The sequence below is a fragment of the Lycium ferocissimum genome, unplaced genomic scaffold (assembly GCF_029784015.1).
Source record: "Lycium ferocissimum isolate CSIRO_LF1 unplaced genomic scaffold, AGI_CSIRO_Lferr_CH_V1 ctg19128, whole genome shotgun sequence".
Classification (NCBI taxonomy): domain Eukaryota; kingdom Viridiplantae; phylum Streptophyta; class Magnoliopsida; order Solanales; family Solanaceae; genus Lycium; species Lycium ferocissimum.
In genome coordinates this window covers 1-5,833 of record NW_026718221.1, presented here as the reverse complement: position 1 = coordinate 5,833, position 5,833 = coordinate 1, and the positions used below count along the sequence as shown (strand labels likewise).

General features: G+C 33.1%; 1 long non-coding RNA gene across 1 annotated transcript; it reads right to left on the bottom strand.

Annotated features, from left to right (window-relative positions):
* Positions 1–2,301: 2,301 nt before the first annotated feature.
* LOC132042901 (uncharacterized) lies at positions 2,302–3,003 on the bottom strand. The gene is made up of 2 exons (XR_009411621.1): positions 2,885–3,003; positions 2,302–2,762 (listed from the first exon to the last, which is right to left on the bottom strand). It is a non-coding gene; the product is annotated as an uncharacterized LOC132042901 (long non-coding RNA).
* Positions 3,004–5,833: the final 2,830 nt, after the last annotated feature.

Here is a 5,833-nt window from a genome sequence, read left to right as displayed (position 1 = left end):
ACATCTGCATTTTTCAAACTATTCACTTTGTTTTTTAGATTAAAAAAAATGTAAAAAATTGACACTACACCCTAATTAAATAGGCATTCTTTTTTGGGATTTAACCAATTAATATTTAATAGGGGCAAATTTGAATAAGTGTAGCATTAAATTGTTTCTCATTTAATAAGTGAACATTTTTTTAGAGAAGAAAGAAAAAAGGCGTGATAGAAGAACACCTCTTTTTGATCCAAAGGGAGTATCCACTAGCATCCAATTAACATTAACTGCTAAAATTAAGTAGCTTTTGAATTAGAGACATTGATACAGGACATCTGCATTTTTCAAAGATCAATTTGTTTCTAAGCCTAACGTGATTGCACAACACAACTCCAATTGAATTATTGCTATAACAGGGTCAAGTCAAGTGGTATATAGTGCAGCACTAAATGTGGTCGGTTGTCATTGAATATTAGTCATTCATAATGTAGAGAAGTAAGTAGTAGGAAATTTCGTGATAGAAGAAGACCCACCTCTCTGTGGCTTCAAACTCCACAGTAATGTGTACAAAATGGACAGCTCAAAGTAAAAGAAGGGTAATATCCAAGTAATAACACAGACTTCACTCATGCATTCAGATTAAAGATAAGGGACCTATCAATAGCAGTACTAATTTATGGATGGAAAGTGAAAACAAATAGAGGTGGGTACAAGAACTGAACAGGAGAAACAAGATATTAACAAATCAAAATTAGTGGTGCAACTTGAAATACCCATTTTACAAATTCCTAATATATCTTCAATTATCATTCACCCATGGTAATTAATTAAGTAGACAGCAATTTCCAAAACCCATTTCTATGAGTTAATTTCCAATTCCCATAATACTCCCTCATTTTACCTGTCTTTTAGGGCTTTTTTTTTTTTTTTTTTTTCTCATAAGGTAAGATAACATATCTTTTAGGCTTTTAGCATGTTCATCATGTTTAAATTTATTTGTTTTAGTTTAACTCGGCAGAAGTTTTTTTTTTAAGTATAAATAAAACTTTTAAATTTTGATTAAATAAAAAAAAAAATATGTCTATAATATATTGTAAAATATCTTTTAATTCGTCCTCTTGAATTTTTTTCTCTGTTCTTCATTTTTCCTAATGCTATTCATTTCTATAGAAAAATGTCAAATTGGAAATAATTATTTTTTAATCTATCTACAAACAAAATAAAAAAGGGAGAGTTTATAGAATGATTAGTAACTAAATTATTTTTTGGATCTTTTTAATATCATTTAATCCTATTATTGGAAAACAAATATTATTAATTAGTTACATTTGACATCTTTAATAGCAAGAGTAAAATTGGGAAAAAATAATTTTGTCTTGATTTTTATAAAGCAACAAATTGAATTTCTATGAGGATAAAATAATAATTAAACTGGGACGAGAGAAGATCAATAATATTCCCACTTAAATCTCATATTACTCGAACCTCTAACATCCTACCAGTTGAAGGCAAAAATACTTTACCAATTAATTAAGCCTCGACTCATTCTCTATTTTTATTTTAAAACCCCACCTGAACACCCTGATCTTCACAGCTCGTTTGTGATTCCCCTATAAGCTTGCTTTCAATCATGAAAAATGTACATAAATTTAATTCTCACACGCTTGGTCAAATTGATCGTGGTGTTAGTCAAATATGATTAACTATTGTTTTTCAGGAACGATGGTTTAGTTAGGGAATTTTTGGAATTATAAATGAAAAGATAAAAAGATTGCGCTCAAATATCGGTGATATAGTATAGTGCCATAAAAATGGAAAAGCGGCCAAATACATTTAAATACAAATAATCTCTTTTCAATTTTTAGTCTAAAAATATACCCAACCTTTGATTTTAGCTCAAGGATACCCTCTTTCCACTTTTTGGTCTAAGATTTCCTCAACCTTTGTTTTTTGTTTAAGGATACCCCTTAAACTAGGAGTCTAAATCTCGGTTAAATTTTGCTCATTAAAGTAGCCACATGGCCTATTATGATTTGCTACGTTTTTAATTCAAACTTAAATTAAAACCCAACCCACTCCTAACCTGTTTCTTTTACTCCTTAAATCCTGATCCTTTGGGGACATTTTTTTTAAAATCTCTTTGAATTAGTTCGGCTTTATGAATCCTTATTAACCATGTTGCTTCATCTGGAACAGTTCCATTCAAATGCTCAATAATTTCTCTTTACCGACTAATTAGGTCTAGAAATTTTTTAATACATAGTCACAACAATAATTAGCAAAATTGGTTTGTTACAAAATAAGCTTGATACAAAAGTCAAATTAAGCAGAGCAATTGAAGGATATTCCTCATTAAGGCTATTAATGTCTTTATAAGGGATGTGCAATAACCTTCTTTGTCAACAAGATGAAGAACTGCAGAATTCTACATATCTTGGGGGTGGGGGGATTTAGAAAATTAACCAATAGATCATCCTATAATTCAATGCAATAATTTTCCAAATGTCGTGACAACTTCATTAAGCTTATACTTCATTCCTCAGTCTCAATTTAACTGTCATTGTGATTTCTAAAAAATATTTTTGCCCATCCCAAAGGAAGAATCATTGAGCTCTACATCCCAAAGGAAGAATAGTTGCTCTACCACTCGAGGGACGTTTGATTCCTGTAAATAGTTCCTGTTTGGTCCGCTTGCTTTGTGATGCGAGGTGACTTACTTATAGTTTCAACGCTTCTTTCATCAACCCATTTTGGCACAAGTTTCTTTCTTCGCACTCAGTCATCTGCAATTTGTTTTGGGAAGCCAGCAAAGGCGAAGATGTGAATTCATTTCATTATCAAACTAGATATTCTGGTCCAAAAGAGGTGTCACTGTCACCTCTACTAAAAATGGACTACAACATACCAAAGTTCTTTCGTGAAGCTCTTTCTCACGGGAAGAAAGAGATTGTTCTGTTACAAATAGAGGAAATATGTGTCGTCCGTATGTAGTGTCCCAGTTTTCTTCTCAAAATTTTGAGTTCATTTTAATAGTAATTGTTTTTGTTGACACCCAATTTTGTCATTCCTTTACTAATTTATTTCACGGAGGTGATAAATTTATTAGCCAGCATAAATATTTTATTTTCACCCACTATTTTTATTTTCTACTACTACTTACTTTCATTACTTTATCACAAATTTTTAAATGATTAAATTCGTTTCATTTTAGGATTTGCTTCAAGTAAATTAATTTTCTTTATTAAATCCTTTACTTTCTACATACTAATTATTATTTGTCTTCACATAATATGTATTGTCACTTGTTATTAAATTAGAAGCTCAAAAAAAATAATTAATATGGAAGAGGAATTTCAGCCAATTAATGGCCCAAACGTCCAGCCCACCTCCATCCACCCCGACCCGTTCCATTTCCCTTCATTTTCATCAGCTTCACCAAAACCTAATCAACGCCTCCTTTTCTCCTTCCCTTTCATCCCTCTGTTCTCTCTTCTTCACGCCTTTCCTTTCTCTTTCATCTTTCCTTGTCGTCTTCCCACTTCCAGCAAACCAAACCTCCCTTTACCTTATACAGTCCTTGCCTACCCATTTTCGTGCAATACGCACGCTCCTTTCTCTCTCCCCCTCTCTCTCCTCTTCAACAAATTTAGCAAGACTCACAGAAATTTTCGTGAATAATAGGCTTTGCATAGTCAAATCGGGAAGGCTAATTAATGGTCCGTCACGGGTTCCATGTGGAACAGGCATTTCGTCCTTTTCTCGTTCTCTTTTGTGTTTGTTTCAATCCGAAGCCTTAATGAGTTCTTGTCCGTTTATGAATTCAAATCTTGCTTTATCAACCCTTCTGATTTTTGAGTAAAAGCTTTAAATAGGACTTTTGTCTCCATCTTCTTTGTTGATGTCATAAAGCTGAAACCAGCCCCAACGTTCGGATTATCACGATTTTTGAATTTTGGATTTCAAAATCCCGCCCATTTTCGAACCAGAAAAACCCTAGAAATCTACTATAAATGGTCGCTTCTTACTTCGTTCAAAGGGGGTTCTTTTTTGGAGGATCTAGTCTTAAGTTTCTTCGGGTCTTGATTTTTTTTTTTAAATCAGAAAACCTTATAAAAAATATACAAGATGTTGAGATTGGAAACTATCACCGGAAATATACCCCCATTCTAAAAACAGCCATATCTCAGTCTATTTTCATTCCCCGAGCTGAAGCTTTAGTTACTTTCGTCGCATTCGAGTAAAGATTCGAGACTCGAAGCCTTAGTTCACTACGCTCAAGAGAGGTAATAATCCTCCTTTAGTTAGTTCCAATTTCAGTTCTAGTAGTTTAATGGTACTTATGTGTTCATGTATGTTTTGTCGATTTAGTTGATTTGGTTCAGTTTAGTTGCTAAATAGCATCTGTGTGGATTCATGTTTTGGTTAATTCAGATTCAGATTCAGTCAACAGTGCTCATATGTTCATGCCTCGATTTAGTTTAGCTCGTGTCTTAACAGTGTTATATTCGCGTCTAAATTAGTTTGTTTCCTGTTCGTCCTATGAACGATGGTCAAATATTATCGTTAGTTTTCCCATATCATGTTGTTCTTCAACGTTGGTGGTACTAGTTAGGGATCACCCCTTTGGATTTACATAGTAGCATAGGTCAGCCCTCGAATCTATTGACCCCCTTTTACTGTCAAAACGTATGCCCGTGCCTTATGTTACCACCATGTCTTATTCTATGATGAGTGTCTCTTTAATGTTTCCTGCCTTATTTAGGTCCCCTGTAGATCATTTATTATACTAAGGAACTGTATGCTTGCACTTTTAGGAATGGACTGTCAGGAATATTAAGTTGCTAGTTGTTGTCGAACCAATTTTTCAATTCAAAATCTGGTCAAATAATAGCCTTAACATCTCATTCTTTAGCTTCGTCTCTTAGCCTGAGTGTTTGATCTATTTTAAAGTCGAATGGTGAAACGTTATTACATGAATATTATGTTGCCCGTTGTGCCTCATTAGAATTTTCACAAGAGGTAAGCCCGACCCTACTTTCTTCATTTCTTTTGCTTCATTTAAAATTCTATTTATGCGTTGAATGGTCATGTTTCGAAGTCCTGTTGTATTCGGATCTGTTTTGGATTAAATCATGTGGTCATCATTTTTAACCTCTAAATTAGATGTGTTTGGATGTAAAAGCAGTCATGCCCTCAACTGGAGATTAAGTACAGATTCAGTGTCCGAAACTATATTGTTAGGATGCTATATTCTGGTTCGTATGGAAATATGCTGTTTTAGCCTGGATGATACGCCGACGTCTTGTGTTTATATTAAACTCACGGTCATTTAGAAATGTCTAGTTTATGGCGAGTAAATCCGATTCTATTTGTTCATTTATTCCCTCCGTGTCTAGCGTCTTTGCTTATTTAGAAAATCCATGTTCATAATTTTATTTGTGTGTTCTGTAAGGGAGGCTTGACGTATATATGAGTATGATTCTACTTTGATTAAGAATTTTTTTTTTTTTTTCTTCTGCTACCTGCCATACTTAAATCTTTTTGAAGTCCTGTTCTTTGTTCCTTTCATTTATTACGAGAATGAGCATGAATATTATCATGATTTAGAATATTTATTTTGATAGGTTGCTTTCATTTATCCTTTTAATCATATGTATGAAGATGTAATGAAATGTTACTGTTTTGATTCAGATTTCTATATGTTACTGTCCCAATTTCAGTGTGTGCTTCTTAAGAGTATATTGTTCCTCTCTAAAGCATATAAGATTGACTTATATAAAGTTTTATATAATACGACGTGACAATATTATTAGAATTTGAGGAGAGAATGTACTTCTTGGGATTTTGGTGCATA